The 23,363-nt window shown below is 46.0% G+C and overlaps 1 protein-coding gene across 7 annotated transcripts in view; it reads left to right on the top strand.

Annotated features, from left to right (window-relative positions):
* MGMT (O-6-methylguanine-DNA methyltransferase) overlaps positions 1 to 23,363 on the top strand; it is a 307,544-nt gene that overhangs the window by 19,171 nt on the left and 265,010 nt on the right. For 3 of the 7 annotated variants that reach the window (XM_069654446.1, XM_069654445.1, XM_069654443.1), the window contains exons 1-2: positions 11,904 to 12,022; positions 18,234 to 18,385. The gene's annotated coding sequence lies outside the window, so the exon portion shown is untranslated. Of the gene's footprint in view, positions 1 to 11,860; positions 12,023 to 18,233; positions 18,386 to 19,205; positions 21,975 to 22,556; positions 22,706 to 23,363 lie in introns of those variants that run through there. The other 4 variants (XR_011305083.1, XR_011305082.1, XR_011305081.1 and 1 more) reach the window with 4 other exon arrangements.

Genomic DNA, 23,363 nt, shown 5'->3' with positions numbered 1-23,363 from the left:
GATCTGAGCAATTCAGGTATCACTGAAGTGAGTACAGCTGTGAATCAATCGAGTGAGTGCAGCCGTTTGTTACTTGGGTGTTAATGGACTGAATGCAGCTGTGAGTCACTCTGGTATCATTGGAGTGAGTGCAGCTGTGTGTCACTCGGGTGCCACTGTAGTGAGTGCAGTTGTGAGCCACTCACTATCAATAGAGGGAATGCAGCTTGTAGTCACCCTGGTATCACTGGAGTAAGTGTAGCTGTGTGTGCTGAAAATCCATCGCTGTATTTGTTTATTGTAGATTTATACGAGCGTTGTGTGGTGTGACGCGCTTGTGTGGAGAACGTGCAGAGGTAGGGTGGGTGCAGCAGTTGTGGCAAAAGGCAGGTGGCATGGATCGTTGTACAGTGGAGGTGATGGGGGGGAAATGACGGGACACCAAGTTGGTCATTGGGTGCCAGTGGTTGCTACCATTGGTGCCTTGGGACGTGCTAGCAGTGAAAAGATAACATGAGAATAAAGTGGTTGGATCGGACAAAAATACTTACTCAGACCCCATTGACAAATATAGTCATTTTAAAGGCAAAGCTTCTGTCCTTGTGATATTCTGAAGGAGATGTGGTCGGATTCTGTGACCTAGGGGGCAGGAGGGTTCTCCCTTTCCTGTGGCCCACGGGGTGTTGCTTCTTTGAATTTGTAAAGTTGTTTTATGCGGTTGCCAATCGCATTCATAAGGGTTTCAGCCAGTAAAGTAACAAGTCTTGGATTTGAGTGAAATGTTCAAAGGCCTTTTGAAGGATGGGCGTAGTCCTGGGCCGCATTCTGTATGCAAGTGTAAGACATTGGCAATGCCAACAGTTTGGGCTTTTGTTTAGGCATGGCCAAGGCACTTGCCAGGCGCGGTTGTAGTGGTATTACCTGCCCATTGATGGCAGCAGGTGCAAAATGGTGCGAGCGAGTACTTGGGCATATAATAGCAGTGCCTGAGAAATGCCACTTGTGCACAGGTCAGTGCTGTTGGCTTTGCCAGTGTTTGTTTTTGACAGGACTTCAGAGCAGGTCACACAGAATGCCTATGGGTCAAGTGGCGCTGGGATGACCTGGTTAAGACATTTTTATTGTACCAGTAGCGGTTTGCAACTCCAATTGAGCTATTGGGTCTCAGAGGATGGCTTTGAGGAACTGGCTGGCGGGGGCACTTTGCGTGCAAGGTTTGTTGATGGGGCCTGATTGGGTGAGCTCGGGGAGTTCCCATGAGCGGGCGCGTTGCTGGTGGGTGGGGTATCTGGGGAGGCTGTAGCCCTGGGTCTTCTTTTGTTATGGCCCTGGATGGAGGCTCAGGGAGCTGTGGCCCTGTCACAGAACTGTATGCAAAGCTATGTTATTTTATGAGTTGTGTTGTAATGTAACAGACACATGAACCCTCTATAAGTAGCATTTTCTGTAAAGTTGTGAATTGACGCCATTCACGGATGATGGTTTGAGGGCCACTTTTTTGGAGCGAGAGGTGGGCCACTTTTTTGAGGCGAGGGGTGGGCCACCTTTTGGGGCGAGGTGTGGGCCACTTTTATTTGGGTGTCCGGGCCGATTTCTAGTCCCAGTCCGACCCTGTTGTCAACTCCATGAAGGTCTCTTCCAGACAAGTTTCCTCTTACTCATCCAGAACCATCAAGGACAACATCTCCTCTCGCGCCCCTGCTCTCGCTGATCATTGTAAGTTCTTTTCCATCCTCACTCAAGCAGTCCTTTGTGTGCCCCTCCTTAAAAAAACATCAGCAGACCATTCCTGCCCAGCCAACTATCGCCCCTTCTCCATCACCCCTTTCCTGGGGATACTGCTTGAGAAGTTAGCCCTCCCCCCAACTTAACTCCCACACCAAACTTGTTGGCTGTCTTCACGACCATCAGTCTGGATTCTGAGCAGCCAGAGGCACAGAACTGCTCTTCTGAACTCCCAACTCCCCAGCTGTCCTCATCCTCCTTGATCTCGCTTCTGCTTTTCACACAGTGAACCATTCCATCCTCATAAAAAGGCTCCATGACGCCCTTGGTATCTCGGAGCGGGCACTGGACTGGCTTACCTTCTTCCTAACTGACTGCTCTTCCAAAGTCATACTGGGCACCCTCTCCTTCCCTACTTTCTCCTCCTCCTGTGCCATCCCCAGGGCTGCATTCTTTCGCCTGGGCTCTTTAACATCTACCTTACTCTCCTGGCATGCATTATTCCCTCCTTCGCCCCCAACTTCCAGTGTTATGCTGATGGCACACAACTCTTCTTCAAACTTCCTACAGGCATCCTTGCACCCTCCTTCATCCCTGACTGCCTCGCAGCTATCCAGGCCTGGTGTACTTCAAATGATCTTTGTCTCAATGCCAGCAAAACAGAGATCCTCCATATTGGGACCCCGGCACCCGTCATCTTCCATTTGCTCTGGCCTTCTTCCATAGGCTCTCCCGCTGCTCCCTTTTTGGAAGCCAGAAACCTCAGAGTCATCTTCGACTCCTCTCTCATACTCAAGACATTGTCAAGAAGTCCCACTTTCAGCTTTACCTTTTGAAAGGAATTCTACCTTTCCTCACCTTCCCCCAGAGACTAAATGATAACCGGGCTCTGGTTCTCTCTAGGCTTGACTATTGCAATAGCCTCCTCCTTAATCTACCTTCGTCCACTCTGCGACTGCTCCAGCTAATCCAGAATAGGGCAGCAAGACTTTTCCTTGGCCTTAAGCCCTAGGACCGCATCTCTCTTGCCCTACAAAGTCTTCACTGGCTCCAGATTGCAGCACAGATTAAATTCAAATCCCTCTGCATCAACCACAAACTTGTCTGGGGCCGGTGACCACTCTATCTGCAACTCTTTTTGACCAAATATTCCCACCTGTGTTACTCTGGCACTGACGCCTTGCATGTGAAGCAGTTTGGGAAACAGAGAGCAGGTGGTCGGTCGCTTTCCTCAGTGGGCTCCCTTCTTTGGAACAGCCACCCCCTCCCTCTCTGTATTCAGCAGGACCTTCTTAAGTTCTGGAAAAGCCTCAAGACCTTTCTCTTTATCCCTTCCTTCACTCCGTCTCTCCCCTGCTAATCGCACAGTAGCCTGGCTGGTGTGCAGGGCCCTTATGCATCCTCGGGGCCCTGACCTCCCACATCTTTCTTCCCAGCTGCTGTCTATCCTCTGCACTTGCCTCGGCTCACCTTCACTGGAGGTTGCAGTTACACTTCTTCATAGCACTTCGCCTGTTGCTCTCCATGAGCACCACAGCACCTATCCCGTACCCCTCTGCTCCCTGCACTTGAATGTTCTGAACACTCACAAGGCATAGCAGGTCCGTCTTCCTTTCCCCATTGTCTCTTCTTCTTTGTTGTATTTAATTATTTAACATGGTTGTAATTACTTTTTCTATCATCCCCTGTCCTCTCCCTGTTGACTTGTGGGCGCTTTGAAACAGTATTTGTTTCCTGTATAAGCGCCTAACAAATGAACACTACATCAATAAATAAATAAATAAATAAATAAATAAATAAATGTAAGGAATGGTGCCTCTAATTCCCTTCGCAGTGTAGTGCATTGGCCAGGGCCATCAGTTACCAGCTCAATGACGGGTGTGCAGCACAGCGCAGGGCGGTAGGAAGACCAGGAAGCTGGCGATGTGAGTTCACAGCCTTCATTGTGCTCAATGGTCACTGGAGAAAGCTCCAGTGTTGACCACAATGGATGCTTCTTCACCCCTCCCTCTCTCCACCATTCTCAGACTGGGGGTGTGAGCGGAATTCAGACCCCACCCTCAGCCTAATTGCAAAGCAGGGAGCAGGTGGGGTGAGAGGAGGCACCTGACTACTGACCCTGCTTTCATGTTGCCTGCCACACCGCCAAAAAAGCCTGTGCTGCAGGGAAGGGAAGAGAGGAAGAGGTCAGCATCACCAATTCAGCCCATAGGCCAATGGACCTGCTAAAATAGTGTGTGTTAATGCATGTGTGTTAGCATGTACGTGTATGTGTGTGTGTGTTTGAAGGATAAGGGTGTTTCAATGTGTATGTATTTGCTTAAACGAGGATATGCATGTTTTTGACTGAGTGTGTGTGTGTGTGTGTGTGTTTGTGTGTGTGTAAGAGAGGTAGTTTGAATGTTTCAAATTAGGATAGGAAGTGCACTGGAACCATAAAACATGTTTTACATGGTAATAGTGGCAAATATTTGACCGAAGCAGAATTTATGTGTTTTAATGATGGCAATACTGGCATATTTTGGGCACATTGACAAAGGAAGTTCATTGGGACATACTAAGACAGCTATTTAATATGTCAAACGAATGTAACACAGTCTGTCAGGCACACAAACTTCAACAAGAGCAAAATATATATTTATATTGAAGATAAAACTAAAAAGAAAGTGAACATTGCCAAACATGGAATACAACATTAACATAGGTTCGAAATCACAAAAACTTAACCAATACAATGCAGTTAATATGAAAGTATTTGTTTACTGATAAGAACAATGTACAATACCAATATAATGTAACACGTTCAGGTTAAATGAGCAGAGGTCAAGTGTGTGAGCATCCCAGATTTGCTGGGTACATATTGACTTTGTGTCTTTCGGTGTAGACAGGCTACGTGCGTTTCGGCTTTGGGTCTCCAGCAAGATGTGGGTCTAGCCTTCTTCCAGACCAGCAACAAGACACAGAGTAAAATAATACAAAGATCTGCAAGCGGGAAACAGAGAATCAGATTGAGGTGTTGCGGTGAAATATACCACATCACTCCAAGAAGCCGGCAACAAGAATCAATCCTGCAGGAACACAAGCTCTGAGAGAGAAGAGCCTGTCTTATGCATGGAAAGATATGCATCATGAGAAAAAGAAGCGCGGCAAGAAGCTTGGGAATGGGTCGCCATCTGGCTGTGAATGCTTGAGATCAAAGGTTGTTATTTCACAACAGCAAATGCCAACTAAATATGGCATTCATCTTTAAATCATACTCCTTGTCAACCAAAGTCAAAACATACAAATAAGTTCATCATAAACTACCACTAAACATTCTATATAAGAAAAGAATAGAGGTGCATAAAGGGGGAAAAGAAGAAGAAAAGGAAGAAAGGAAAAAGAAAGAGAACAACAAAGCCAAAGACTGCAAATTACAAAAGCAACAATCCATGCAACAGACACAAGAATATCACAAAAACATTGTATAAAACCATAAGTAATGACACATAACAGTAAATGTGAATGCTGAAATGTATGATGCGCACATAAAATACATGTGTAGAAAGTTATCCGCATCTGGGCCATGGTGGAGGCGGCAGGCACGATCGATGATTGCAGCGACTACTTCAGTGTGGCCTCATTGTAGGATTCCTTGAGATCATGTCTCTGATTGAATGGAACTCTACTTTTGAAGGGTAGCGGCTCCAAAGGCATGAGCATAGCAAGCAAAGTCATAGAGCAAATCTCCAGGACGCTGTCAATGCCATAAGATAATTGAGCCACCGCAATGGAGTGACGTCATGTTTAGGACCTCTTCAGTAGGTAACTACAATGGTGCCGCACTATAGCACAGTGAGCAAGTGAAGTGGCCATCTTAGATGAGGAATTCAACCATAAGGCACAGTGGATACACAAAGCACAGTCATGCTCAAGAGTATCAGTGCCCATTCAGGCGGCGAAAAACCAAGGTGTCAAATGATTAAAGTGGCCAGTTGATTGCACAAGAGGGGAACAGCTCTGACTGTGTAGTGTTGCAGTGGAACAGCAGTTGGCATGGACATGCAAGCTGTTGGGGGCAGAATGTTTCATGGACTCATCATTGGGCCTCATTCCGAGTCCGGCGGTAATGGAAAAACGATGGCGGTAAAGTAATACCGCCATCCTTTTCCGCCGTGGACTATTCCGACCCATCACACCGTAATTACCGCCACCGTAAAGTACGACGGCGTAAATAGCGGACCAGTGTCGCGCGCCCGAGACACCACGTCGGAAATAACGCTAAGGCGTTAACCAGTGCTGATCCCAAGTAAAGCGGACACGGTAAAAACGGGCTCCACAAGGGCGCAAAGTACCTTAACGCCATGGCGTAATTACCGGCATCGCAGAGAAGGTGTTAACATCCCTGAACAGTGCCAGAAAGAGGAACAGGTGCACCCAATCAGCACAGGTGGAGTCCATAGAGTCAGGCACAGCACAAAAGGAGCACACCCACACACCACACCCCCTCCCACACCAAGATGATACCAATTCTCGCAGCATTCATGGAGCTGGAGGCCCTGCTTGCAAGGCAGCAACTACGACAACATCAACAACAGCAACCACAGCAACCACAGCCCCCACCACAGAGGATACACAGGAGGAGAAGGAGGTAGAGACAGGCCCAGCATGCCCTACCGGTGCAGCCACCATTACCACGCCGTCAGCCCCCAATTCCACGCATCAGACCCACCCCCTTCAACCTCACACCAGAGCAGATACACACCCTGTACTGGCTGACCGGGACACCATAACCACCATAGTGGCCCTGATACATAACGACACAGTGAGCCTAATAGAAATCAGCACTGCCATCCCCCCTCTACTAAAGGTAGTGTCTGTGCTCCACTTCCTTGCCACAGGGACCTACCAGCATACAGTGGGGCACATGCATGGCATTTCACAGACCATATTTTCCCGGATACTCAACCAAGTGCTCGATGCCCTCCTCAAGCACAGAAGGGACTACATATGCCTCCCTCGGACTCCCCAGGAGATATATGATACCAAAGCTGCCTTCCATGCACTTGCAGGCATGCCAAATTGCATAGGTGCCATCGACTGCACCCACGTAGAATTGGTGGTTCCCCATGCCATGGAGGTGCCGTATCGCAACCGCAAGCAATATCACTCCATCAACGTCCAGATGGTGTGTAATGCCAGTAAAGCCATCACACAATGCAATGCCCGATACCCCGGATCAACTCATGACTCCTTGGTCCTGCGGAACTCTACACTACCACGCTACATGGAGCGACATGCTGAACGACGTACCTGGCTGCTTGGTGAGTAACCGGAATGGGCCATGGCAGTCCATTGGGGCTGTAAGTAGGCTGTCAGCATACTCCACCCGGGTGGTAAAGGGGGGGGGTAGAGAGATGCATACGGGAGGGACAGTCAACGCCATTGTACGATGTAATGGGGTGACTGTATCCTGGGACATGTGTGCATGGCCAGTGAACACCTGCTGCAATATCAGATTAGCACAGTTCTCCACCATGATTGCACGAACACTTACCTTCATTCCACTCTCATGCAGGTGATGCTGGTTACCCATTGAAGCCGTGGCTCATGACCCCGGTCCGCAACCCACAAAACAGGCACGAGGAGGACTACAATAGATCTCATACCCGTACACGGGTGGTGATAGAGCAGACCTTCGGCCTTTTGAAGGCACGATTTCGTTGCCTAAGCCGGTCAGGTGGGGCCCTCATCTACAGCCACGAGAAGGTGGCCAAGATCACCATGGCATGTGCAATGCTGCACAACATGTGCATCCATCGGAACGTGCCACTGCCCCCTGACGTGGGTCTGCTACCACCAGATGAGGAGGAGGAGGAGGAGGAGGAAGGAATGGCAGGACAGCATCACGGGGCCGATGCACAGGCGGGACGTCACGTGCGACAAGCATTGATTGACCAATATTTCTGAGTCACAAGTCAGCTGAGGGGGTGAGGATGACAGGACATTGGGCACTGGGTGTGGGGATACATGTACTACATGCACTGTGAGACATTAAAAGACACATGCACAATGATCAATGTCCACTCTGTTTTCCAGGATAGACCAAACTGTGTATTGTATAATCATGTGAAAACGTGTACAAATAATCCTCCACCCTCACCCCCCTCCCCCCAACTCCCACGCACACCCTCACCCCCCTCCCCCCCAACTCCCACGCACACCCTCACCCCCCTCCCCCCCAACTCCCACGCACACCCTAACCCCCCTCGCCCCCAAATCCCACGCACACCCTCACCCCCTCCCCCCCAACTCCCACGCACACCCTCACCCCCCTCCCCCCCAACTCCCATGCACACCCTCACCCCCCTCACCCTCCCCCCACAACAGCCCCACAATGGTCCCATCAATACTACATAGGCCACATGTGTGTGGCTTCATAGTCAATGGGCACTCCCCGAGCCTGGGGTATCATTTTCGCATTGTGCGTTGTGACCTGCGGACCGGGCTGGTCTGCGTGGAGGAGCACTGGGAGGGTGGTTCCTCCTGCTGGGGCTGAGGTCTGGGGGTTGCTGCCTCCAGGGCATCAGCAATCCTGCCGAGCACCTCACAGAGCCGGTTTGTGCATGTAGTGATGCCCTCGCCCAGAGCCTGCAGGTCATTGTGATGCACCAACCCTGATTCCCGGTTGTCCCGGAGAAACTCCTCTATCATGGCCGTGAGGTTCTGGGAGTGCACAGCTTCTGCGGCCGATGTGGGGGATGTGGTTGGCAGGCTTGGTATTGGGCCTGCAGGCCTCTCAGGTGTTTCGGCAGGGGAAGTGGGCTGATGTGAGACAGGTGTTACCCCTTTGCCTGTGAGACCTGGGCCATCACTCGACCCAGAGTCGCTGTGTGCAACCTGGCTGTACGATGGTGACTCAGGGCTGTAGTCATTGGTCTCCTCCACGTTGACCACGGAATAGGATGTGGGGCTGTCTGGCACACTAAGGAGGCACATGGCAGCATTCTCCCCTGGCATGCTGGATTCCTCAGGGTGCAGCGTGGGGCATGTTTCCGGCGGAACTGCAGGCATGTCCAGGTGCGCGGGTGGGGGTTGTGTACCCTCCATGGGGGTTGATGGAGCAGGTGGTGTAGTATGGGCCTTATGTCTGCCAGCAGGTATGCGCTGTACCCTGCCCCTGTCCCGGGAGGTACTTGGCCGGGAGCCTTCCTGCTCCTCACTTTCATGACCGCTACCTGTGGGGGGCAAGAGAGAGACAGCATGAGCAATGATCTGGGGGTCATCATGACTTCAAGCCTATGGTAACACATTGGGAGAGCAGCGTCTTGGTGATCTTTTGGTCGGTGAGTGAACTTGGCTTGGATGGTAAAAGCATACTGTTGGCGGGGTCAATCATGTTGGCGGAGTACTGTGGTGAGTGACATTGACCAGCTTTCTGTGTGGCATGGCCAATATGGGTGTCAGCCTTGCACCTGACATCATCCTGGGTCCCACTTGTTACGACATGGTTGCAGGGAGGGGGGGGGGTCTACGAAGCAAACATGAGGTGACTCTTTGGCCGGCCCTTTGCGGTGAATCACATTAGGGATGCATGTACTGTTTGGACTCATGACACTCACCTGCATCAGCGGATGAGGGATCACCGCAATCCATTTCGCCAACACCTTCGATGGCTTCTGTGCCCATCATCTCCGCACATGTTTCCTCCCAGGGCATCATTTTAATGGGTGAGCCTGGGCCTCCTCCTGTCTCCAGGGCCTGCTGACGGTTTGCTGACAGGATGGCCCGCACCCTGAGACGGAGGTCATCCCAGCGTTTGCGGCAATGCGTTGTGCTGCAGGGGTGTTCCCAACGGCGCTCACCCTCTGTGCGACCAACTCCCATATCTCCTTCTTTCTGAGGATGGTGGGACTACGCATGTCGCTGCAGAATACGATATCTGCATGTTCATGCAGAGTGTCGACCAGGACCTGTAACTCATCCTGGGTGAATTTTTCTTTTCGGATGCGCGCAGCGCCCTTTTTCAGAACTTTAGGCATGATGCTGTTCTCTGTAGTATATTTGGTCGATCTGAGTCCTGTATGGAGTCCTGTATGTCCTGTATGGAGAGGATTGCAATGGATTGTGATTTTAAATATGGCCGCCGTGATGCTTCCCGTTCCTGTGCGATGACGTTATTTCCGTTTCCGGTATTTAACGGTGGCCGTAATTTACGGTTAGCGTAAATTACGGTCTCCGCTAATTACGGATTCCATCGAAGGCGATGGTGTTAAATACGTCTAGGTTTATGCCGGTAAGGGGTTTGACGGGACCTTTTGCGCTATGCCGCAAGGGAGTTTACCGCCATGGCGGAATACTCGTGCACGCGAAGTCTGAATATGGTGGAAATAGCGCCTTCCAACCACATTGTACATGGTATTTACGCCATGGCGGTAATTAGTGTTACTTACCGCCATACTCGGAATGAGGCCCATTGTGTTAAAAGGATATTCAATTCAGTCCGATGATGACTGCTGAGTCGGAGCATCCCATTTGGTTCCAATTGGTGGAACCTGTTGTTGGATGGCATCGGTAGCCAGTCATTTTATTGCAAACAAAACAGAGAGGTACATTTCAGAGAAGAACATAACACCGAAAAACAGTGCAAACATTAATTAAATAAAGGGTAGTGTGGTAAGGGGTCAAAATGTGTCAGGATTGGGTTGGGGTGATGTTAAAAGAAATCAGTGTTTTTCAGTGTTTTGTCCACGATAAAATGTACCACTCTGTAATTGGGGTCGGTAAGATGCACATTTAACCAATGGCCTCTATTGAGATTGTTGAAAGTTCATGGCCTTGATGCTGTTTGTCTATGTTTGGCCTGGGTGCTTAGGGGCTATGTATGCATATGTTGGAGTGTGTTTCCCCAATTTACACTGTCAGCAGAAATGTGGTCATAGCTAAATAGACTAGATTGTATGCAGCAAACGATATGTTTATGTCTCAGTTCCAAATTGCAAGACCCATGTGAGAACAGTTTGCAGTGCCCCATGTACCTTGCCTTCTCACTGGTATTTGAACTTGTTGGGACCAACACCTTTTTCTGGAAGTATTGGGAAGAGCCAGAATGAAAATGTTTTACAGGAGAAATGCTTTCAAAAGGGCTTACCCATAGAAAGCTGGTCAGAAAAGAAGGAAATTAACAAAACGATATGACTTCAGTAAGAAAGAATTGGCCACATTCTGAGTAATCCGATAAAAATCTGTTAATACCAGCAATCCGGTATTAGCATCTCCAGTTGGCCGTGTAGCAGAAACCCTGCTGAGCTACGAGTAGACGGGCACGCCGCAATACCGGATTGCTGGTGTCAACGAATGAAAGGAGAAAACATCCGGTATTAGCGGTCAAGAAATGGCATACCTACCGGATCCACTAACTCCAGAATGGCAGTAATACTGGTGCCGGAACCGGAAATACCACGGAAACCGCAAGTAGGCCACCCGCCATTATAAAAATCAGAATCCACTGCCATCCAGGCCCAAAAACCCCACAAAAACATGCAAACATGCCCCAGGAGCACAGCAACCCAGGAAAGGATGACGCCAATGCAAACCTAAGTTTGCAGATGCTTAGCTGACGGCCCTGGTGGATACTGTGCTGTAGTATGCTGAGGAGCTGTTTGGAGCAAGGCAGCGAAAGATAAGCTGCCAGAGGAAGAACGCCATGTGACGTGAGGTGGTGACCAACGTCACAGCTGTTGGGATCGTCCCCGGACCAGAAAGGATTGCCACAAGAGGTGGGATGACCTCAAGTCCAAGGTCCAATCAGCCATTGCAAAGCATAGGAGGGAGCATGCAGCCAGGCACCGTGGAGCCCCTACGACCCATGCTGTGGGCAGAGGCATAGACAGGGTAGGGCCTGAGCGGGCAAGGCCCAACCAAAAATAATAAATGCCCGCTTTGCTCTGAGCACACAACATTTTTAGACGGAACACACAACATTTTTTTTTTGTTAGCACCCCTCCTCCCTCTGCTCCACGTTGCTTTGCGAGGGAGGAGGAGGACAGTGCTGCTCGCTTTGTTTTTATTTTTTTTATTTTGTCGGACAGCACGCTTGGCGCGCTCTGTGCTGGTTGCTATGCAACCATTTTGGTCTTGCAAAGGTCAGCCCCGGGCCAACCACCATATACAGAGCAAACTTTTTTTTTTTTTAAGGAGAACGGGTCTCTGTGTCCACACCGCGTCTGCCTGTGCACTGACTGCCTGGCAGCTGCAGCTCTCTGTGCGTTGAGCTCCGTGTCCAGGGTTGTGGCTGCTGTGCCTGTGCCCACAGACCGAAGAAGGCTATTCTTCTAAGGTATGCACTGCAGCGCCAGCAGCGAGCGAGCCCATCATGTTATCTTAATGTACTTGTTATGTGTATATGCCGGCATGTCATGAAGGCTGGTGCGTGCATGTTTGTATGTTATGTTATGTGTGTTGTATTTGCTATGCCTATGTAAACACTGAGTGAGTGACTGAGGGGCTGTGGTGTTCGTGTGTGTGTGTGTTGTTAGCAGAGTGTATAGTGTGGTGTGCAAGTGTGTGTGAGTCAGTGAATGCATGGGTCGAGGGTTGACTGAATGCAGGGGTGTACTGGCCTATGGGGAACTCTGGAGATTTCCCGCTGGGCCTCTGCACCCTGGGCCTCTTTTGAGTGGTATCTCCACATTTTCTCAAAGTAAAAGCATTGGGCTTGCTGAAAATGTGCCATATGGGGCCACTTTGAACATTATTTCCAGGGCCTCTTTTGGTCCCCGACTCCCCAGGAAGTATTTCCAGTCTTTTAGTTCCCAGTCCACCCCTGACTGAATGAAGTAGGCATCTATGCAATATCTATCGTTACTACTACTGTAAGGATGGATACTGCAAAGATGCTAACCAACCAGGTGTACAGTAAGTGACCAAGCCTTTTGGGAGTGAGGGGGGGCTAAGAGGCCTTGCAGCGCATCATTCTGCTTTGCATTCAGCGCGAGCGCCTTCATGCCTGCCCATTGCTCTCCTTCAGTTCAGTCACAGCCCGGGGTGCAGGGAAGTATCCAGCATTGCCAGAGTGGGGGAGGAAAGGAGGGCGAGTCACGAAAAAAGTCCTGCTACAGTGCGTCTTTTTCTCACAAATGAGGTTTGTGAGGAAAATAGGCAATTCCATACGTCTCATTCACACTCCCAAACAGCCCACCTCTGCCCCAATATACTTTTGTTTAACCATTAGTGGCAGGTGGCATTTTAACACAACAAAAAAGTTGAACTGCTGGATCATAACCGATGCAAGAAATCATCTATTAGAGCTCTGTCCAGGCCCTCTGGTGCAAAATAAATGAAAACCTCCTAATTTGCATATAGATTGCACTGAGATGTGACTTTATAGAAAAGGACATTACAGGAACAACAATCAGTCTTTGATACTTGGACGCACCATGCAAGTGAGTTCAAGTGACCAAGTGGCAAAATAACTTTGTGGTGCAAAATACCTAAATTGTGCTTTTATTATATATCGAGCAACTCTATAGGCATTATTTGTTTCTTTATTATAATAGCATGATATATTAACATAAACTTTGAAGTTAATCAGAATCACTTACAGAGCTGCAGATAAGACACAGTGGGCCTCATTACGAAGTGGACGGTGAGGGATTACCGGTACCGCTAAGGGCACCAGTACCGGTAATCCCTTACCGCCCTATTACGAGTTCCCTTTGCGGGTCCTCCCTTAACGCCTGGTTTTATCTGTGGGGGCTCAATGGGAATGGGGAAGGGCCCTGGTGAATGGGGAATTACCGCCCCGCCAACCTTGGAATGGGGCGGTAATAGCTCCATTCACCAGGGCGGAGTCGGTAAGGATTTGGAGGCAGACATGGTGCTAATAGCGCCATGGTTACCTCCAAACTCCTAATGAGGCCCAGTGTGATTAAATGATTTGCCCAGGATCACACACTTTGGTTAAATGGTGAAACTGCGATGCAGACAATTTAAACAACTGAGCACATCTTCCTAGGCTTAGTTGATATAGATGTTTATTAAGGGTTTGCTTTTCATTTCATGTGCTTAAATAATACTTTATTTATAGCAATGCCTTGGAAGCAAACCACATTACATATTAAACTAGCCTTTTATGGTAAACTAACTATGAACTACATTTATTTATTTATTTGAATTTGTATAGCGCACAGCTACCTTCGCTTAGCTTAGTTACATAAGTGCAAGAATGACAGGTTGGAGCATACAGCATGAAGCCTTACCCCAAGTTGCAGGGAGGTAGCTAGAAATGCATGGTCAAAATCGGTGGTACAAAACATGATGCCTTACCCTAGTTGCAGGGAGGCAGCTTGAAATGCATAGTCATAATCGGTGGCACAAAACCTGATGCATTACCCCAAGTGACAAGAGGAGCATATGAACATGATGTCTACCACGTGTTACATGAGGCGGCATACAGGTGTGGAGGTTGGGAGGGAGGGCTTAGTTAGGGGAGGGTGTACAGAGGGGTGTGCAAGGGGTGAGATAGAAGGAGGGGAGGTGGGCATTGTCATAGAAATATATTGAGCAATACAAGTATGGCTTTCGTTTTATTCTCCCCATGCTGCATGCAAAGACACAATAGCATCATGCAGATTTAAGTGAGCCTTACACATCACCCTTGGGTTTTAAAGCCATCGTCATTATTTAATAAAACATGCAACATTATCCACCCTTCTCACTTCTGATCACTCCCTCCCATTTCTAAAAGTACAAAAGTCCCTGATAATAGCCCCAACATTGTTTTGGGGGGGTGCTAAAGCCCCCCGGCCTGCTCTATGGCAGTTGCGGTAACAGGGGGCGGGGACATGTTGTCTGTGGTGTGGGAGGCAATGAGGGGTGGAGGTAGGTGTTGAATGTGGGTGCCATTAATATCAAATGCTGGCTGCTTTGCATAAAAACGAAATGCATTTTGGGAACATAAGAATGGCTGCCAATTTATCAAACGTCTGATATGAATTTAAATGTGCATTCCTTCTGAGCATGCAATGCACACTTTGTGTAATGTTTATTTGTTCTGTCAACATATTCAACATGACAGTAAAATGTGTGCAAAGCGCGAGACATGTATACAGCTTTGGACCATTTCATTGATTGAGCGTGGACTATTCTGGTATACAATGGACAACTTTCAGATGTAGGTTGTTACATATGGTTCGCTGCACACATTGAGACTTCAAAAGCACAGCGTTCAGGAGACTTGGGGAGTCAGGGCAGAGAGCTTCCTCAAGTTTGGAAGGGCAAGGGCCACGGGTCTCCAAGGAATGGCGTCAGGCAACACAGTATTTGCCGGAGCGCAGCTCTGCCTCTTTCCACCCCAGTTCCTTCCCTGCTTTGATAGGTATTCAAAAGTGATGGGATTGATTGCACTGGAGTGCCTTGCGATCTTGGGCAAAACTGTTCTGGGAATGTGTGTTCACTAGTATTGACTTTGTAGATACTATTAAATCATCACTGATATATTTAATAATGGGGCACCCAATTAACCCAATTGTAAACATGTGTATATCAGTGTATGTTTTATTTTAAGAAATTAGCATATTTTCATCCCATCCACACCAATAACTTATGTGCCTGACCCCAAAGCATTTAAATCAGGGACTATGTGGGTGGAAGGCGTCTACCCACTTTTTAAAAAGGGCAGATGCTGTCCCTATTGTGTATATATTTTTTTTAATCCTGCGCTTGCTTTTGAACACTGGTCGTGCATCTGGGAAGTGAGATCCTTCGTCACAAGACCACATGAATAGCTCAGCACTGGCCCCTAAAATGTTTAATATTGCCATCCTACAATACAGAACGTGCTTTGGGGAAGTTTATTAGATTTTAAAAGTGCATTCCTTTCATAGTTAGTCAGCAGAGTAATAATAAATCAGTTTTTCTTGGCAAATATGTATTTGGTCTGTGCAATTTAAGTTGAATATAATTTAGCATATCTAATTAAATTTTAGGATTTGTTCATTTCCTGTGATGTCATGTCCTAATGCGTGCATCAGAGTTCCTCAATTTTTAGGACTAGAGCCTTGACTTAATGAATTTCTTTTCGGAGATGTGACAGCACAGCTTTATATACACACTTCTGGATCTGCAAAAAGTTCATAGGAGGTCAAAACTCTGTCATTGGCAGAAGTAGACCTCAGTAAAGACATTCGGCCTCATTACGAGTATGGAGGTAGCCATGCCACTTTTAGCAGCATAGCTACCCCCATACCGGGTACCGGGTACCGGGTCCGGGTCCTGCAAAAGGGGACTTCCTGGGCCATTCTGACCATGGAGGGGCCGGTAAATCCCTTTCGCGGGACCCGGACCCGGTACATCCCCATTCCCACTTGAGCCCCCATAGGGCTCAATGGGAATGGGGAGGATGCTAATAACGGGCCGGTTAATGCCTTTGGCCCATTGTTAGCATCCTGGTCTGCTAGCAGGTCCCGCTAAGGACGCTTGGTCTGACTAGGCGTTCCAGAGAGGGACCCGCTGCACACCTCGTAATGAGGCGGCCTGTAATGAACGGTGCTGGTCCCTTACGGGTCCGCACTCGTGCATTACGGGTCCGCACTCATTGAAATGAGGCCTCATAGTGTCACTTTAAATGTGATTTTGCTGGAAAACGATAGACCTCAGGGTGTTCGCTTATCCACAACATGTTTTACATTATTCTTTAATGTGGGGTAAGGAGTAGGTTTGGGGGGATAAAGACATTCAAGGCGGGATTCATGTTGGGCACCCTCAACGATAATCCCAGAGAAATAACCCATTGCAGTTTTCATTGGGAAGTATCTCCATTATTATCTATGAACCACACAGCTGCCCCGGGAAGAAGACTGGGGGAATTGGTATCCACCAGGAGCATCAAAGCATTTTAAGCCAGCCTTCAAATTACTCATGAGGGGACCTGTGAGAAAGAAGAGGACATCAAATAGCACCAATGTAAGCTAATTGGGACTTGGCATATAATCAGAACATTTTGGTTGTTCAAATGAACAGATTTGAAATCCTCTACATTAGCTCTTACTAATTGTGGGCAATATATTGGCACTGGAAATATAGGCCTGGCACCACTTAAGAGAATGATTCACACTATATTTATTTGTTGTATATTTTTATAGTGCAATATAATATTTGTGTTTACAATGGAATGGCGTGCTTTTATTGTGACTTTCTACTATTACTATCTGTTGCTATTTCTTTTAATATACATCCTAATTATGTCATTAATTATATATTTGTGTTAATCTGTTAGTGATTAGGTTTCAGACATGAAGCGACAGAGGAAGCTCACTGATTTCTTAACTAGACCAAGCTGTAGTTCATTTACCGTCAAAGAACTTAGAGATCTGCATACGTCTGTTTCTAGTGATGATCACCACAGTTCTAATCGACCTGATAGACCTAGCTACAATACAGAACTGGATGGATGTACACCAGTTCCATCAGAGATAGATTGTGAAGTTAGTAGAAGTCCATGTGAGATAGGAAGTGCAGCAGTAGTTAGACAGTTTCCTGATGATTTGGGATCCATATTTGAGCAACCATTTGAACCACGGATAAAGTTTCCAATCACGGTGATAGGTGGAAAATCCAGGTCCTTCCAAGAAGCATGATACTCCAATACTAAATGGTTGGAGTATTCTAAGAAAATGGACTCTGCTTACTGCTTTTCCTGCCGTCATTTTGGCAGTAACAGTTTGGCAAATCCCCTTTTATTGATGCTGGTGAATTTGTTTACATTTTATGAGAGTTAGTTAACACATCAGAATAGTTACTGTGATAAGAAACTATACCTACGTTCTGCTTTGTGAGTTATGACAACCTTTGTTGGATGGACAAAATTTACTAAAATCCATGGAGAAATTATCCTTACTCACTGTCTGAGATGGCGAGCTGGTGAGCGGTCTACACTTGGCTTTTAAAGGGTAAAGTTAAGAGGTTTTAGATTTCTAGTAATGTGCATTCAATTTCTTTGTAAGCTGATTGTTTACGATTAAGTCAGCAGTCATAAAGAAGGAATTGAAGATGTAGAGTACGTGCAGTCTCTGTGCTGTAAATAATATTAAGTGGGATGACTTCAAAGAAAACATAGTGAATCCAATTTAATTTTACAATTTGCTATTCATCATTATCATTGCTTTATCTATGGTCCATAAGTAATCCTCTGATGCATTTAGAATTGTCATACAATCTACACACCGTAGACTGTGGCACCATCCAGATTGGGCGGACAGAAGGGAATAATGTCCTTTGAGGTTTATAGTAATTTGGTCGAAAACAAAAATGTCGAAAGTCATAATGTAGAAAAAAAAAATTTCAATACGGTATTTTTTCGAAATGTTTTTTTTTTATTTTACCCATTTTTTATACTTACCAAACCCAAAAAATACATATAAAAAAAAATTATAGATTCGACTTTTTTTTTGACATTTTTTTTATGACTTGTTTGTCATTCAACTTTTTATTTTCAACATTATGACTGCACACCGTCCTTTGATATTTTATCATATTCCAACCTCTGCTAGGTGGGTACTGTGACTGGAAACATGCAAGTGGTTCTAGTGGTGGATTTCGTAGACATGCCAACAGTTCAGCACACATACATTCAATGACCCGGTGGAAAGATTACTGTGACAACCAAACAAACAGGACGGGGATTGATGACCTCATAGATAAGGTAGGCACTTTTTTGTATACTTGCTTATTCTTTAATCTGTACTTCAATAACCATTGAAAGAAATGTACTTCTCTAGTACCAGAATGTCATAATCAAAGGGCTGTACCAATTGCTATGAGAACTCTCCTGAGTTATAACCCTATGCAATGCCAGGGGCAAATAAGGGGTAATGGTATCTAACAGTTGTTACAGCCCAACCTCCCCCACCCCAGCATAAATAATTGTTCATCCCTTTGGGAGGCTGTTCCCCTCGTCCATCTGGGAATCCTGCTCAGAACCTCAGTGCATGCAGAAGGCCCTTCAGAAAATCCCTCAAAACTGTCTCTCCAAATCAAAAAAATGTACGTCTCTCCCTTTCAACACTGAGATGTGTAGTTAAGTGCCTAGAAGCAGTTCTTATATACATATGCAGTGCACACTTCTTAACTACCATCCACAGTTGTGGTATTTAATAATTTGTTGGTGACTTTGTTTACCCAGGGCTTGAGTAGTAGCAGTTTCCTACTTTCTTTCTGCAAAAGCAGTTAATTTGTGCCTGAAAAATAGTATTTATCTAAATGCAGATCACATTCAAATTAAAAAGTTAATTCAGTTGTACTATATATTTTTGTATTGTCCCCAGAGTACCAGCCCAGTAAAATGACTCTAGAATCTATAGTAGTCATTTATATGAAAAGAAATAAGTGTCTGTATCCTGATTTGAAAACATTTGTGTTTCTGTACCGCAGCAAACCAGTGTATCTATCATTAGCAGGTTCAATGCCTCTGGCAGAGCATAGTCTCAGTATTGAAGGATTTTTCTTTTTTAATTTGTTGTCAGGTTTCTGCCCAAGTCAAGGAAAAGAATCTCACCTATTTGAAGGTGGTCTGCAAAATTCTTTTACTCTGTGCACAGCAGGATCTTCCCCTCCGAGGGCACCTTGAAAGTTTAAGTAAACCTAATGAAGGCAGTGATGATCTTGAAGGGAACAGTAATGCATCTAATGTGAATATGGGCAATTATTTGGCATTGAATTATTTTACACAAGACTTAAATTCAGACTTTAGCTCAATTGTGTCACAACAACCAAAAAATGCTAAATACACATCGCCAGATGTTCAGAACGAGTTGTTAAATATAATGGCTGATGATGTAATTAATAGAATAAGACAAGAGATACAGGCCGCCACTTGCTTTTCATTAATTGTTGATGAGACAAAAGATGAAAGCAAAAGCAAGCAAGTTAGCTTTGTGCTTCGATACATAAATGCATGTGGTGAACTTTGTGATTTTGTAGGGTTCACCCAAGCTACCAATCTGGATGCCAAAAATCTGGCGACTTGCATTGAAAACGTAATTTTAAATAAGATGGATCTAAATATGCCAATGTTACGATGGTGCAAGTGTCATGAGTGGCAAATGTTCTAGGGTACAGGCATTACTGCACAAAAAGTACCCTACAGCCCTTTATATTCACCGCTGTGCACATCGCCTTAATTTGGTATTAGTAGAATGCTGCAAAACAATTAGCACATTACTTGATTTGTTTGCTGTTCTCGAGAGCTTGTATGTTTTCATGTCACAAATGACTGTTCATGTCCTTTTCCTTGAGAACCAAAGGGGACTAAACCCAACAAAGCAAACAATTAAATTAAAACGATTGTGTGATGCACGATGGGCATGTAGGTATGACAGTATTCTAGCAGTTCATGACAAGCTAACACCTATTATATCTACTCTGGATTACATTGCTGAGGGTGAAAATAAGATACATGCTGTAACTGCTAGAGGGTTGTTAGTTCAAGTAACCAGCTTACATTTTGTTAGTGCATTAGTAGTATGCAGAAAGATTTTTGTATAACAAGATTTCTGTCTGATCAGCTACAGGCAAAAGATCTTGACCTGTCTCGCTGTGTTGCACTTGTTGATGCAGTCAAATCGGATCTGCAGAACTGTAAATCTAATAGTGCTGATATCATTACTGCAGCCAAGGGCATGGCTGCATCTATAAGCATCTCGGAACTACATGTGGATGAACATCCACGCTGTTATGGCACTGTTCCGAAAAAGCTTCAAGACTCACTTATTATGTCTACTTTGGGAAGTTCAAGAGTTGTGAAACAGAATGTAAGCCTTTCTGCATTAGCAGAACCCCTTGTTTCTCGAACTTGTCAAATTATTCTTGATGAGCTAGAAATGAGATTTTCTAGTTTAAATTGTGAATTGTTTGGGGCTTTGGAAGCCTTTTCCCATGCCAGTTTCAAATTTCTTGATGTCACTACACGTCAGCCTTTGCTCAACGCATGCCAGTCTGTGTTAGGTTTTCTGCCAAGTGAGGTGGAAGTGACACAGGCTAAGCATGTGATTTTGTAGAATTTACCACAGGAACCTAGAAGTACCCTTGATGTTTCGGTTTCTCTAGAAATGTTAAAAGGTCTAGAAGCAGCATTTCCAAATGTATGTAACATGCTTAGAGTGGCCCGAACATTTGCGGTTACATCGGTATCATGTGAACGTACTTTTAGTACATTGAAGCGTGTTAAAACAAGGTTAAAATCAAGGATGACAGAAAACAGACTGTCCTCATTATGCGTCCTGTCTGTTGAGAGGAAATTGTCTTCATTAATTAACATTGATTCAATTGTTGATACCTTCAAAGCAAAAAAGAGGAGAATCGATTTGTAAAAGGGTTGACGTATACAGTGAAAGAAGAACAGCAAATGTAATCTGAGAGTTGCAGAATAGTGAAGGAAGGACAGAGTGTGAGAGGGTTGGTTGTAGGGTGTAGTGAAGGAAGGAAAGGGCATGTAAAAGTGGGTTGGAGGATGTAGTGAAGGAAAGGCAATGTGAATAGGGGGTTGGAGGATGTAGTGAAGGAAAGAAAGGGACTGTGAAAAGGGGGTTGGAGGATGTAGTGAAGGAAGTAAAGGGACCATGAAAAGGGGTTTGGAGGATGTAGTAAAGGAAGGAAACAAAATGTGAAATGGGGGTTGGAGGATGGAGTGAAGGAAGGAAAGGATAAGTGAGAAGGGGGTTGGAGGATGTGATGAAGGAAAGAAAGGGAATGTGAAAAGGGGGCTGGAGGATGAGTGGAGGAAGGACAGAATGTGGACAGGGGGTTGAAGCATGCATTGAGGGAAAGAGACTGTTTAGAAGGTTGAAGGATGGAACATGTGTTCAAAGGGTTAGAGCATAGAGTGAAGTAAGGACATGAAGATGATTTGAGAATGCAGTGAAGGAAGGAATGTGAAAGGGATTGGAGGATGTAGCAAAGGAAGAAAGGGAATATGAAAATGGGGTTAGAGGATGTAGCGAAGGAAGAAAGGGAATGTGGAAGTGGGTTTGGTGGATGTAGTGTGCGAAAAAAAGATGTGTCCAGAAAGTTGTTGGATGTAGTGAAGGATGAATAGAGTGATTGCATTGATTTTTGTAAAGTTGTACATTAATGGCAGAATACTATAAGGTGTTTGAGGTAGTGGGAAAATGACAAGAATCATTGTTATACGTTTGGGTAATGTCAAAGAACAAAAGAAATGGATATGATAAAAGGAAAGTGAACATTTGGATGGAAAGCTATTTAAGTGAAAAATGTAGAATAGACCACATGTTTGTGACTTTTGTAAAACAATAAAAATATTTAGTTAAAATAATGTATCTGTTTTCTATTACATTCACACAATGCATTATCTTAATACAGCTATAATGTAGAACTCTATGTAATGTATACCTGTGTCCAAATGCACATACCATCCATTATTTCCTTGTTGATAGCAAAATCTCAAATCTCAATATAACTAGTCTATCATTTATGTAGCCAGTGACATTGTAGTGTCCAATCCAAAGCACATTTTATAGTACATTATTGGGCAGTAGAGCTTTCTGGGAGTTGTTTGTGTTAAATGTAAATGCTGTTCTTGTCAGGGCATTATGACGTCAACATTTAATGTGCCCAGGAAAAACAAAACCACAGTCTGATGATTTACAGATATTATCTACTTACAAATCATGTTTATCTAATAATTTTTAAACTATGAATTTGATGTTTTATGAAAGTCTTTTTGGGAAAGCTTACTATTTGTTATCTCATTAGATCTACAAAACTCATCCAATTTTTGATTCATTATCTTAGCTAACAATTTCAGCTAAAATGCACGCTTTTTCCTAAACAATCTGTTGGGGAGCTTTCCTTAGGGTGTGCCCAACTACATTGGCTTCAGGCCCCACTTGTTGAACAATCCTGGCTACGCCTCTGGCCGTGGGAGGAGCGCCTGAGCAGCATCCTGCACATGGAGGGGATTGAGGGCATTGGAGACGCTGAGGCTGGAGCAGGGATACAAGTAGAAGGCAGTAAGTACAAGTGCATGCACATGTGTGGCTCCCCTCTGCCCTTTTGCATGCCTTCAGCATCAGGGCTCAGAGCAATGGGCAAGCCAAGTGGCCTGGCCCATGGTATGGAAGGCACTGTCCACCCTTCGATGGCTGTACCACCCCGATAGACACACAGGCATGCACATTGCCAAAATCCTGCATGTACCCCCGATCCCCATCCATGAAACCCACCCCTGCAAGTTCATCCACCTAAGCAACATGACCCACGTGAAATACATGTTACCAACAGCACTGCGGACCACACATTATGGGATGTGTAGAATGCATGTCTGTGGACATGAGTGGCAAACAGCTGAAAGCACATCTCGTCTCGCCAACAGGTATCCACTCCACAGACAGCGATGAGGCAGGATAATTGCAAGCAGGAGAGGCACCAGACCTGTGCAGGCCAGACACACTGCAGGCCGCAGCAGGCAGTATAGCAGTGCGGTGAGACCAGCACAGCCACCTGTGGGAACAGCTGCAGGCACCCAGAAACCACCATCTCAGGCAATGTCAGCCCAGCCTCCACCACCTGGGGCAATGTCAGCCCGGTCACCATCACCCCAGGCAGTGTCAACCCAGCCTCCACCACCTATGGCAGTGTCAGCCCAGCCACCACCTATGCCA

The sequence above is a fragment of the Ambystoma mexicanum genome, chromosome 3q (genome assembly GCF_040938575.1).
Source record: "Ambystoma mexicanum isolate Mex_15411 chromosome 3q, UKY_AmexF1_1, whole genome shotgun sequence".
NCBI lineage: Eukaryota > Metazoa > Chordata > Amphibia > Caudata > Ambystomatidae > Ambystoma > Ambystoma mexicanum.
The sequence above is the reverse complement of the archived record's forward strand: the minus strand, read 5'-3'. Positions and strand labels throughout refer to the sequence as shown.